General features: G+C 44.4%; 1 protein-coding gene across 2 annotated transcripts in view; it reads left to right on the forward strand.

Annotated features, from left to right (window-relative positions):
* Nucleotides 1–14490, forward strand: part of LOC108796573 (neuron-specific protein family member 1) — a 64040-nt gene that overhangs the window by 5547 nt on the left and 44003 nt on the right. The gene's annotated exons all lie outside the window — the stretch shown is intronic.

Consider the following 14490-nt stretch of genomic DNA (forward strand, 5'->3'; position numbering starts at 1 on the left):
ACTTCAGAATCCCCCTTTCACATCAGAAGCCCCACCTTTACCTCAGAGCACCCCCCCTTTCACATCAGAAGTCCCACCTTCACTTCAGAGTCCCCACCTTTCACATCAGAAGCCCCACCTTTACTTCAGAGTCCACCCCCCTTTCACTTCAAGTCCCTACTTATAAATCAGGGGCCCCGTTTACATCAGGAGCCTCCCTTCACATCAGAAGCCCCCCTTCATATCAGAGTCCTACGGTCTAAAAGCTTATTTGTGATTGGTTGCTCTTGGTTACTCTGCTTCATTGGTGTTCTTTCCTTGTATTTACATAGAGTAGGGTCCTCATAGCTGTATTCATAAACCAGATACCATTGGACATATATTATTGCTTCTCCGGACCCAGAAACTGTGTATGAGCTGCTGTCCCATATATGTCTTCTGCAGCCATAATAGTAATAATGTATAATTGGGGTATTGCAGTTGAAATGCAGTCCTGGCAGGGCTCGCTCACTTATTTATAACCTTGGTGATGTCACCCTGTGCACTCATCACAGCTTGTGCATTTCAATGTGCAGCCCAACGGCTGCTGGAAGTCAGTGTAAAAGGCTGTTCAGATTCCGTTCTGTTCTTTACAGATTGGAGCCAATTTACTGAAGGAGCAATTTTCACCTTATTCCGTGTTCACTATCAGCTTCTGTGACTGGGCTGGGCTGACTATTAATGCTGCGGCCCCAGAGACATTACATGTGCATAAGTATGTGTACCATGTATATATACTGTGTATGTATGTATATATATATATATATATATATAACACTCGCTTTTCACTTTTTAAGGGCTTTGTCCACTTTTATTTACTCACAAATTGAAAGAAACGTCCACACAGATGTTCCCTCGCTGGGGTTTCCAAACACAAAGTACTTTTTTCTTAATTTAAAAAAAAACAACCTATTTTCCCGTCTCACCGACTTCAGGTAGGTCCTTTAACCAGTTGACATCCGCGGTGTTAAACCCCCTTCCCATAGTTATGGGGCATTTTCATGTATCACATTTATGATGGTTTAGGCTTCATACATACAGATATGTCCCATGAGGTATTGCAAGACTAAAAGTTACAGCCATGACTCTCAGAGGCAGAAGCATGTTTGGATTTGTAGTTAAAGCACAGCTGGATGGCTGGAGTTGCCCACCCCTGGGATAAAGTGTATTTCCACTTTTGCAGTCAAAGTAGAAAACTCCTGGTATATGTTTGTTACATGTTCCCATTCACACAAAATAACAAAAAATAATTCTTACAAATGTATTTCTTACCTTATAGATGTGTGTGTGGCAGGCCTTTGTAGCTTCCCTCTCAGTTTCTAAGTGACAGGATATGCTGTCTGTCCCCATAGAAAGTCTAGGAACAGACTGAGCTTCCTCTCAATAATATATGATGCTACTAAGTATTTAAGTCTTTGTTAGGACCAGGAGTGTCCATACACTTTTTGCTGCCTGAGGGGGGGGGGTTCAGGGGAGTGTAGATGGTGCGGGGGCAGGAAGGGGGGGGTTCAGGGGAGTGTAGATGGTGCAGGAGCAGGAAGGGGGGGGGGGCGTTGGGACTGGTGCTGGTGGTGCATGTTACCGGGGGGAAGGGATTAACGGTACCTCTGGCTCCGGCTCTGTCTGGCGTCCCGCCCAGCTCACTCACATCACTGGTTGCCAGGAGCTGTGCGGGATGCCAACTAGCGTGTCACAGGTTGCTAAGAGCTCTTAGCAACTTGGGACTCGCTGGCCCCCACATGACCCAATGGGATGCTGCCAGAGGCAACTGCCACAGGATGACTCATTCTAGGGATGGCCCTGGTTAAGACAGAGTTCAAATCTAGTTTACATCTGATGATGAAATCTGCCAGCCCAGTACTGATAGGGGTAATTAGAGTAAACATAACTTCCCACAGCCCCCTCTTCAACTAATTACATAGGGGGGAAGCTAAGTGGGAATTATAAGCAAGTACAAAGCACTTTAAAATGTAGCACATTTGAAAAAGAAGAAGTTATGCTATGTGAATGAGAACGTGTAACAGACATATAATAGGTGTCATCCCAATGTGGCTGCAAAAGTGGAACTAAACTTTCAAGCTGAACGTGGTGCTGCATGTAAAAATCACCTATCAATGGTGTCAGCTCTGTAAATATAAAAGCTGCTGTTCAGTTATTAAACTTCTTACATTTAGCTGTTAATTCCGCTGATGTAATCTCTGCAATTCATAAAAAGCAGTTTCGGCTGGACGCACTAAGGAAATGTAATGTAGGAGGATACATTACAACGTCCATCTACCAGAAACTACACTTCTCATGGTGCCATGGCAATTGTAGTGAATGGGCTATAATATGGGAGGGAATGTGGGTGGGTACAAATGTTGTCTGGGAAGGGGTTTATGTACTTACCCACATCACCCTCAATATACACCCTTGTCTCTGCACACTGCTCAGCCGGCCACATCTGGATTAGGGGTGGAAGGCCTCGTCAGTCACAGTGTGTGGTCATGGGAGATGGGACAAAAAAGGATTCTCCTGGCCTGTCATTAAAATGACTCTGTTACATTGGCAGGGCCAGACCAGACAAGAGCCAGACTCTTGGCTCGGCCCATCACCGAAAAACAGGGGCATAATTACATCACCATTTACTGAGAATTTGACTATGGCATGGAAGTGTCAAGACCGGGGGCATGAGGAGGGGGAGAGGGCATAGTAGTCCGTGGCCTTATTAAATGGATGTGAGGGGGACAGGGGCCTGTAATCCAGGAAAGCAAATATTAGTTTCTTACTCCCACTAATCCTTTTAATGGAAAAGAGAACATATATGTTAAAGGACCATTGTACATATGCAAAAACACTTCTCTGCATAGAGTTCAGGTTTTATTATAGCATGCAAAGCTGCCTACACACCTTACAATTATCTGCAGATTGTATGTGGTAAGATGGAAAAGGTGCAACAGATTCCTCCATCTACACTTGACTGTGTGGATGGAGTAATCTCCATCTGGGCCAATCTGTTGCACTTTTTCCATCTGTCCACAGAAAATCTACAGATAATTGTAAGGTGTGTGGGCACCTTAAGGCGAGTCTGATTGGTGTAAGACCTATCAAGCATTGCCTGTCTTTAATGGGTGGCTTTTCTGAAGCCTTTAAAGGAAACCTGTAGCAGTGCCCTGGAAAGCAAAGTAATGGTGGGAATTGTTAGTTGGGGTCCTCCAGTGTCACGTCATTAACCATCTCATGTGCTGCATGGAGCCTCGATGACTTATCATTGGGCCCAAGCACTGCTGCATGGGGGTCAGTGGAAAGCTATACCTAGGTCTAAGCAAACAAACACTTTCCGAAAATCGGCATTGGCAAAGGATCTTTGGGGGCTGTAGTGGCACATTCAAGGAAAGCGCAGGCTAGATCCAATTGGCATTTGTCTGCACCCCTCTGCCTGCTGGTTATAGAATAAATTGAACACTACAAGCAGCGTATTTCATTGATTGTATCGCAGATCGTAATGCAGAGTATCTCAAGAGGACTGTGTCTTGCTGAAATACGTTGTAGTGCACCCGGCGGAAGCGACAAATACAGCACTCATATGGAACTCATATGGCTTTGCCATCTACACCTGTCATAAAGATACAATGTGGCACCATAGGGTGCCAACCAGCAATTAGTTTGCATTGCAAGGCAATGTTATATAGTGACTTTAAAGCACCCTTCACTTCCTGTCTGGTAGAGCAGATTACAGGATTTGAATTAAAACGCTGATTGTAGCTTTTAGTAGATTTCTCACGGGCAAATACAAAAAAAAAGGGAAAGAGGTAAAGCAGTGCAATGACATGTCATTTATTATTTGATATAAAGTAAGTGATAAGAATTACAATAAGAAGATACAAGTTCCTCAATTTAAAAGTAACAGTGTTGCTATAAAAAAGCTAGAGTGACTCCACCTCTGCCCCAGGACCGCTCCATTCACAAAATGATCCCTAAATTAGATATACACCATAGCTTAGATGGCAATATACAGCTGTAAGAATAGATTTCATATAATCAGAAGGAGTGGAGTATACTCAACAAAAAAGAAAATAGTTTATAGGGGGTGCAATGTACACACAAGTGAAATCGGATTTTTAGCCCTTCTTGATCCTATTTCTTGGTCAATCATCTATCCATAGAAGGTGGATTATTCCAATACACTAAATGTGTTTGGGAAGCATTGTCCAGCACTGGATATATCAGAAGGTCACAGCATTTCTCAACATACTCACCTGATGATTGGCAAAATATATATTTTGGGTCCACAGTGACTAGACACTAAACTCCATTAATTTATGGGTCCATCCAATATGCAATAAGCATTGCTTGTAGATATTACTGGAGTGAGAACACACTGTGCCAAATGGAGGCTTACAGCAAAGGAGCCCACTCCAAGGCGTCTACCAAACTTTATGGTAATTACATAAAACATTATATATAATGTGGGGGGATGCAGCAGGGAATATTGAAGGTTGTTCAAAACACAGGGGGATTTAGGGAGAAAAAGACCTAGGAACTTAGGAAGTCAAGACTTATAGCAGAACTCCGAACAACCCTCAGTAACCCCCAGTTTGCCCTGCTGTGTGCCCCCCCCCCCCCCCACAGCATGAATTTAAAGTGATACAAGTGATATAATATAAGATACATTGTTGTTAATAGTTAAGGTACTTGCATGCATTTTTAAGATTTAACTCCTGAGTTTAGTGTCACTTTAAATACTTGTGAACTATTTAAGGGTATTTTAATGGAGTGATATTAATCCCGATTGCCCATATTAAATAAGCCCCATCCACAAATTCTAGGTGAGCCCTATACCTAGCCATCTTACTTATGATCACTGAAGTTAGACTGGTAGAGATGCCAACTTCAAGATTATTATTTTTTACTAATAACTTTAATAAATAACAAAAACATGTATGGACATTACAACACTTTTATGGACACATCAACAAAACCCAACATAAACGGTGTGCCATCATTTTTCATGCAATGTTAGTTGAGCGTTCAGCATAGGCTATTATTTCACATGTGTAAACTTGGGTGCAGAAAGTTTAGGATCCTGTCCACTCATATAATACAGCAAGAGTCTCTGTGAATTTATTCCAAGTAGTCCACAGGAGCTGGGAGGACATTAGATGTCACTGCTAGAATAGATGGCTCATAGAGCTCCTGTGTCATTTATAATACTCAGTGATAAGGCATTGCTGCCAAGGGAAAGGTTAGAACACCTCCGATAACAGAGATGAAAGGTCCAATATCTCATCTCTGCTAACCTTCTACTTCACAGCAGCGGTTTATCAGGATGTTTTAAGGGAACCTGTCATCCTCTTCCTTTGATTTTACTCCTGAGTGAGCTACTGACATGGAACAAGTATTCAGGTCAGAAGTCCTAACTTCACTGAATACCTGCTTGGTCCAGATTTAAGATTTGGGTGGAAAGATTTAAAATGTCTGACAGATTATTTCTGTCTGTGACACCATTGGGGGAATTTTACTTACTTCTCATCCCTGGGACACCTATACAAGAAATATGGGGGGGGGCAGGACAGGAAAGCACAGCCAGCCATAAACAATTGTCAGAAGGCCTAACCCGTCCTTACTAAAAGTGAAAGAAAAATAAATCTCCCCAAAAGGGACATAAACAGCCAAAAAAGACCTGGCAGAAGCTTAAACCCTTCATGACTATCCGAAATGAAATAAAAGGTTGGCTGGTTTGGCTGGAGTTGGGCTTTAGCTGTTTAAAGTCTAATTCTTAGGATACATTATTTTATCTCGCAAAGTGTTATTTTATCAGCGACTCATACAGTTCTTTCTCCTGCTCTCCTCAATAGGCGCCCAATAAAACACAAAGTTATCATCTTGTCATCTTGATGCAGACGGTATTTTAAACGTTAACCTGTGCAATAATCCTTGTGAATTGACTTTAACAGTTGAAATAACTTAAAGAAAACAATAAAACAACAACACGTGTATGGTAAATTCAGCAGATCGTACCCTAATGTCCTTTGGTTTTGTCCAAACACAGTCTGACTGTAAGATTGGGGAAATCACTCAATGAATTTTCCATTGCTCAGAGATCCAGGTTTTGTGTGTCCTTACACCAGATTAAAGTGACACTAAACTCAGGAGTTAAATCTTAAAAATTAGGGATGCATCGATACTTTGAGTACCAGTGCAGATACTTGGCATTTTCATGAGAACTACCAGGGTTGCAGAGGTTGCAGCTGGGACCTGGCTCCGGCTCCCCACCACTGTCCTGAAAGCATTAGTCGATATTGTTTTAGAAACAATGACAATAAACAAAAATGTATCAGTACTTGTATCTGTGAGTAGTTGGACAAGTATCAGTACTTGTACTTGTAAAAATGGTACCAGTGCATCACTTATATATATATTTATAAAAACAAAAAGCAAAAATACATTAAAACAGAGATGTACAAATCCCAGGAGCTCCGTGTGCTCCTTACAAATGACAGCTGCCTCCTAACTTTTTAATTTTTCTCTAGTCTTGGAGCTGGAAAAGTATCTGTACTTGTACTTGTACCGAGTACTGTACTTGGTATCGGTGCATACCTATTAAAAATACATTCAAGTACTCTAACTATTAACAATAATGTATCTTATTTGTGTATCACTCGGCTGTAGATCCTCAAATCATCTCTGAATTGGTGCTGACACTGTCCTTCCTTCTTTAGTTTAGTGTCACTTTAATTTTACGTGTCCTTACACCAGGTCAGTTTTGTGTGTCTTTCTTAGAGTTTCCACCTTTCCTTCAAGTAAAATCCAAACACTCTAGCGCTGCGCGCAACAATTTTTTTTTTTTTGGGAGAGTACAGAGGAGAGAGCGAAGAGAGGCAGCCAGGAGAAAGAGAAAGAAGAGACAGCCAGGGGAGGGAGTGAGGAGACCATCTATAGAGGACTACAAATCCCAGCAAAACATGCTAGAGCAATACAAAATAATATGAAGCTACATACTCTGTTGTTCTGGGGTGGCACCCTGATGTCTCAATGGTCTCAGGTGGCCTGTGCGGGCTCTCACGTGGGCTGTGCGGGCTCTCAAGTGGGCTGCGTGAGCTCTCAGGTGGACTCTGCGGGCTCTCAGATGGACTCTGCGGGCTCCTAGGAGGACTATGCAGGCTCTCAGGTGGGCTGTGCGGACTCTCAGGTGGGTTATGCGGACTCTCAGGTGGGTTATGCGGATTCTCAGGTGGGTTATGCGGACTCTCAAGTGGGCTATGCGGACTCTCAAGTGGGCTATGCGGACACTCACGTGGCTATGTGGGGTCTTAGGTGGCTATGTGGGGTCTCAGATGAGCTATGCAGGCTTTCAGGTGGGTTATGCGGACTCTCAAGTGGGCTATGTGGACTCTCAGGTGGCTGTGTGGAGTCTCAGGTGGGCTTTCAGGAGTGCTGTGCAGGCTGTACGGTGTCTCATCAGGGGTCCAAAGGCGGGCAGTGTGGTGTCAAAAAGACAGAGGCGATGTGCAGGTGGAACTGTACCTGTTTACAGGCATCCGTGGCTCACAGGAAGATGCAAGTTCAGACAGATGTGGCTGCCTGAGGTCCTGCGCTTAGTGGGGAACTTGGCAACTGCATCTGTCAAAAAATTAAAGTGTCCGGGTGTCAGCTGGCTGGAAACCCGGACAAAAGACTCAAAAACGGGACTGTCCGGGTGAATCCCGGACAGGTGGCAACACTAGTCTGTACACTAACTTAGTTTTGTGTGTCCTTACATCAGGTTATTTTTGTGTGTCCTTACATCAGGCCACTTTTGTGTGTCTTTGCACCAGGTTAGTTTTGCATGTCCCATGAATTGTTCCCATGAATCTGTAGGAGACATGTCAGCGTTACCAAATTTCATTATTATTTTGAGTAAAAGGAACTTTCTGCTTACTGTGAAAATGTAAAAGATGCTGCTCCTGAACACCTTCTTATGACCTAAAGCAGAGGCCTAGATCACATACCGTAGTATCTAGTAGTTACATGTGTGGCCTTGGTGTGAACCCAGTTCGCTGGAGTACGCCCAAGCCTGCGCAGAACTGTCAGTGACATACCCCAATCCAAACCCAATCAGTTGCGGCCGGTGCAGTCCCTGCTCCATTTCTACAAGAAGCTGCAGAGCGGGGAATGCCCCGGCTGCAACTGATTCGGTTGGGAGGGAAGGGGGGGATTTAAGTCACTGACAGTTTTGCACATATTTGTGCAAACTCTGGAGAACTGGGTTCACTCTGAGCCTCTGCACATCACTAGTCTCTAGCTACCAGGAAGCATTCTAGACGTTTCCCATCATTTGAAATTCCTGAGTTTATTGCGTCCTATAAGGCAGACCCAGTCTCATAGATTCGCAGTGAAGTACAAGGATTAAATGTATATGGTATGCTGCATTGTGCATGTGCTTACACTGAATGCCCTGACAGCAGAAGAGGACAGTGGAATAATTAGTGTTCTTAACGTTCCTGTTGTCGCAGTGGAAAAAAGGGAATCTGGCTGTCTGGAAAAAGGCGGGTTGTGAATCACAAAACTGGCTGCACAGAATGACAAATTACCTGACATGTCACTTATCTTGTTATTTTGTTTGCGCTTTGAATTGTAGTCATTATTCCTCTTTGCCATTGCACTTTTTCCTTGTTAGGCATATGCTGCACATATTTTCCCTCGACGCATTAAATAATTGAGCATTTCCTGTCCAATGCTCCTTAAATTCAGACTATGACTATTTGGCTTCTTTGGATCTCTGTTGCCGTAGGTTGCAGTGAAGACTCATATTCCAAACTACTGACATCTCTTATAACACATATGGACTGCAATTGTCAAGGAACCTAATTAAGGCTGAGCTTTGCAGATATATCTGTACTGTAGTTGTAATTCATTGATTTCCTTGTGTTACATTATTGTTGCCCCTGGTGGGTGTAGCTCTGGGGTTCTTGGACTGGAGAATGTGTGCATGCATTTCCTTCCATTTTCCCTCTTTTATCTTTGTATTTTTTCATGTTGTTTTTTCTAGCACAATAGTAAGTTTGGGGATATTGTGCTTATAATAATCAAGTTAATTTGTATGGTGACTGCGTTCCCAGCTGAATGGTGATTTCAGATTCTATGTGGCCTGTGACCTATTAGTTGTATTTAGGTGACTGATATAACTGGGCGAATGCTGTTCACACTTCATTACGGCCACTAGATGGAGCATAACGGCATTCACTCAGCTATACACTAGGCAGAAGTTTTATACATTAGTTTAAAGGAGAACTATGGGGTTAAGGCTTTTCCCCAGAGTTCTCCTTAGGGTAACAGGAGGACACAAACTAGCATCCTCCCGTCACCCTAACCTCAGTATACCGCGAGCTGCTGCTCGCGATATACTGAGACGCCGCAGCTGAAGCGGATTCCGACAATTGTGCCGGGATCCGCCCAGCTGCGTGACTGACAGCTGGCTCTGCCTATCTAGAGGCAGAGCCAGCTGTACCCGCCCCCTCCCCATCCGTTCCGCCAATCAGCGCTGGAGGATCGGAGCGGGGAGGGGGGAATCCTGCCAGTAATGCCGCTGGCAGGCTCTTGGTCCATGACCGAGTGGCCAACTTTTCAGGGCGGTCATTTTGGTGTCACCCAGTGTGGGCCACGACCCCCCCCCCCTACATCCCCCTGGGGTGACATTACTGGGTAATGGCAGACTCCATTGGTAATTTGGTTGTAAACACAAAAACACTGTCAGAATTGCTTAAAAGAAGAACTCTGGTAAAGAAAATACTTACAGTGGAGCTACCCCCCGCACTGCAAGGGTTAAGTGCTCGTTTTGTCTGGGGGGCTCAAATAACACTGTATTACTCACTCGCTAATCAGTCCTGCGGCAGTGACCACTCACCTCTCTCCCACTCTGCACCAACTGTTCAATGTCCCTCGGCTTCCCCAGATCTAATGCAGGTCAATGGACTTGCATAAGATGTGATGATGTCAGTGGTCTTTAGACTGCCGGGGCCCAGGGGAGAAGAGGCGGCAGGGACCAGTCTAGCAGTCGGATCAGGTGAGTAATACCGCTTTATTTGAGAGATAACAAGCATTTAACCCTTGCAGTGTGGGGAGGGTAGTCTCAATGCAAGGATACGTTTTGTCTTTGCCTGGAGTTCTCCTTTAATAACAGAGTTATTTGTAATAGAGAATGTGCTTAAAATAAGGCCAAAATGATCCATTTTCATAGCAAATACTTTTCTTCTTTAACAAAGTCAAGTTCTGACAAACAGTGAAAAGTTCTCAGATATTGATCAGGCCTGTCTGCTACTCGTTAATCTGCTTATCAGATCCTTACTTCTGCTTTCCTCTGCTTATCGCCTGATGTCTGTCCTTTATGATGATATTTTTAATGATAACAAATGTAGAGCGGGTCGTGTCAGAGTAGATGAGTTCTATGTGCTAGCTCTAGAAAATACATGATAAAGATGTCTTCTGTCTCCTTCTGATATCTACAGCCAAATCAGATGACAGGTCCCCTTTAAATGTCTCCTTATTGATGTTGTATTTTTAGGGGTGTGATGTCTCCACATATCTTGGACTTTGTGATAGCAATAAAATAACAAATAACTGTATTAATAATAAACAACCAGTGATAATAAGACTCCGCCATTAAAGTAGACCTTTTACCCCTTTCACTAAAAATCTCTGCATGCCAATATGAAATCATTTTACCTTCATTAGTTAAACAAACACATTTTTCTTTTACTTACAATTATTGTTTTTCCACTTCCTGGTCCTCATGGGCATTAGTGATGCAATGTGCACAAATGATGCATCCTGGGAAGGCTACATCAGCAGAGCATTGCTGGGAAATCTCCTCTGTAACCTCATGAGATCTCAGGGAAAGGCATTGCAAGCAGCATAATGGTAGGAGGGTGGAGACTTTACCGATCCTGTCCAAGGTGAACTGCTGGAGAGATATTGCAGAGGGAAAGTTCTGATTGGCGACAGTTTTTGCCCTCAGTTCTACCTTAATGCCCATAGCAGACTAGCAGGCCTGTCACTACTGGGGAAAGCGGTAACAGGGGCGTCCCGAGGCTGGGTGACACCCGGAGCGGTAACCGAGTGTCACCCCGCCGAGACGTCATCGCGCACGCGCTGCGGTATTCTGATTTTCTGGTATTCCGGCGGCCATCTTGGTGATGGACGCCGGCAGAGAGAGGAGTTGACAGTCACCCGGCGGGATAAGGTATGCCGCCGGGTCCCCTCCTCTCTCCTGATACTGTCGGGCATTCGGTCCATGACCGAGCGCCCGACTTTTCAGAGGGGGGTGAAACCAAAATGACTAAGTCATTTTGGTGTCACCCCTCCAATGGTGGCACCCGGGTGCGGGCCGCACCCCCCTTGTGACGCCACTGGGCGGTAAATCACCAGGAGAGCAAAGGAAAATACTCACAAAGGGAGATAAATAACAGACATAAACAGATCAGGTGAAAGCAGACTTAGCCAGCCGGCTATCTGTCCTTCTTGTTTGACGCGTTTCCGAGGTCACACCTCCATCAGAACAAAGCTTGACCTCGGAAACGCGTCAACCAAGAAGGTTCTGATGAAGGAGGCGTGACCTTGGAAACACGTCAACCAAGAAGGACAGATAGCCGGCTGGCTAAGTCTGTTTTCACCTGATCTGTTTATGCCTGTTATTTATCTCCCTTTGTGAGTATATTTTCAACTGTTATTCTCTTTTATTAAACAGTTTTACACGATGGAGGTGCTCTCTGTGTTTTGTATTTCAGTATTGTGGAATTCTGCATAAGTGGTCTTGTGGAATGAATTCTAATGTTTCGGACAAATGTGGGTCCTGGGGTTACACAGGTTGAGAACCCCTGCCCTAGACAAAATGAGCATTTAACCCTTGCAGTGGCGGGGTAGCCCCACCGCAAGCTGCATTCGTTTGTGTCTTGTCTGACTATCGTTCCGCTTTAATGACAAACCAACAATGTCACGGTATAAGGCTGGCAGTCTCCCTTTTACTCTTCGCTACAATGAATCGATTTTGTTCCCGTTGCATTGCAGCACTTGCAGGAGATTATTGAGAAGTTTTGCTTTTCAGGGTATTCTGCATTCCTATCAGCCTCCTGCCGAGCTAAAAAATCAATTACATGACAATTCAGCCTCACCATAAGATATTCTTCTCTCTCTCTCTCTCTCTCTTTTTTTTAAACAAATTAAAATGTAATAGATAGCATCTGATTCCTGGGCAGCGGAGAGCAAGGCAGAAGTGCGCCTTTTACTGATAATTCTTATCTATGTGAGAATGCTGGTAGAATTTAAAGATGGGGTATGAAGGAGGATTCGGAGTTTACCATAAATTGAGCACAATGAAGAAATGTCAGGGAGATGGATAGTCATCACTTTAATACGATTGCTCTGTAATAAGAGGGAAGGTTTGCACACAGAATACTCGAGTTAGTGATGGAGTTTAAACAAGTGCCGAACACATTTTCATTTGTCCAAGTAGATTTCGTAGTGCCAATGCGTTTCGAGGCTCTTGGCTTTACAGATAGCAATGACGCAGCTACTAGGGTCATCAGCGGGAACTGGAAGCAGAAAATAATGTGAGTGCTTACAGGACTCTTCTTATGATACCCACACATATAATAATGTGAGTGCTTACAGGCAGGTGCGTCCCGAGGCTGGGTGACACCCGGAGCGGTTACCGGGTGTCACCCCGCCGAGACGTCACCACGCGCATGGGCGATGACGTCATCGCGTACGCGCGTCGCTCTTCTGATTCCTGCCGGCGGCCATCTTGGTGATGGGCGCCGGCAGAGAGAGGAGGGGGCAGTCACTCGGCGGGATAACGTATGCTGCCGTGTCCCCTTCTCTCTCCTGATACTGTCCATGACCGAGCGCCCGACTTTTCAGAGTGGGGTGACACCAAAATGACTGTCAGTCATTTTGGTGTCACCCCTCCAATGGTGTCACCCGGGTGCAGGCCGCACCCCCCTTGTGAGGCCCCTGCTTACAGGTCTCTTCTTATGACACCCACACATCTAATCTGATTTTTTTTCTTAGAGTTTGTTTTATATAATGTCACATTCAGACATGATGGGTCATAACTGGAGAAATATAACGTGGCTGCCTGTAAGCAAAATCTGCTTCACTTTTTTAATATTGTGGTTTACAATAAGAAAATCTTACCTTGGGCATACACCCTGTCCTCCTTGGAATAACCCACACAAACACATTTTTTTAAATTTTTTAGTATACATACCATTATTGGAGCCGTCCTCAGTCCAGTCTCCTGCCCTCACTTCGAAAACCTAATGTTGGGCACACACCCCATTTCCATTGGAGTACCGCCCACCCCAATCTTCTTCTTATTTTTAGTATACATACCATTGTTGGAGCTGTCCTCAGTCCAGTCTCCTATCCTCACTCCGAAAACCTAAAGTTGGGCAGATAACCCATCCCCCTGGGAGTACCCAGCCCCCTCTCCTTTTTTTAATTTTTTTATTATGCATACCATTATTGAAGCTGGCCTCAGTCCAGTCTTATGTCCTCAGTTTTAAAACCTAAAGTTGGGCAGATACCCCATCCCCTGGAAGTACCCATCCGCTTCACTTTTTTAAATTTTTAGTATACATACCGTTCTTGGCGCTGTCTTCACTCCAGTCACAAGTTCTCACTCCAAAAACCTAAAGATGGGCAGATACCCCATCCCACCCCACCCCACCCCATCCCACTCATTTTCTTCTTGTTAGTATACATACCATTGTTGGAGCTATCCACAGCATCAGATATCCTCACTCAGAAAACCTAAAGTTGTCCAGGCACCCTATTTCCCTGGAGTACCCCCCACCCCACCCTTTTTCTTATTTTTAGTACACATACCATTATTGGAGCTCTCTTCAGTCCAGTCACGTGTCCTCACTCCGAAAACCTAAAGTAGGACACACACCCTACCCCTGTTGGAGTACCCATATCCCCACCTCCGCATTTTTTTTCTTTACATTTTTTGCATACACACCATTATTGTAGCTGTATTCAGTCCAGTCACATGTTCTCATTTTCAAAAACCTAAAATTGGGCAGTCACCCCATTCCCCTTGGAGTAACCCCAAAACTCACAGGGTTATTCATAAAAGGGTGAAGGGTTTGGATAAGACAGGAGAAGACACTCTTCACCCTTTTGTGAATAACCCTGTTAAAGTTGGTCAGACACCCCATCCCTCTTGGAGTACCCTCCCATACATCCGTTTATGTTCAGTATACACACCATTATTGGAGCTGTCTTCAGTCCAGTCACATCGAGTCCTCTTACTTTTCTTCCCATGGCGGTGGTGGAAGGGTCCTCTATAACGCAGAGAATGGCGCCATATTATAACGTGGGTGCTTTTCTCTGCATCAGTCTCCTGGAAGTCAAGGGCAACTTAATGACACACCCTCAGGGGGCATGTGGAATGATACTGTCCACTATCAAACCCTGAAGAGGACTGGTGTCCAGATCCAGAGAAAAACT

Source organism: Nanorana parkeri, unplaced genomic scaffold, assembly GCF_000935625.1.
Source record: "Nanorana parkeri isolate BGI_ZX_2015 unplaced genomic scaffold, ASM93562v1 scaffold1134, whole genome shotgun sequence".
NCBI lineage: Eukaryota > Metazoa > Chordata > Amphibia > Anura > Dicroglossidae > Nanorana > Nanorana parkeri.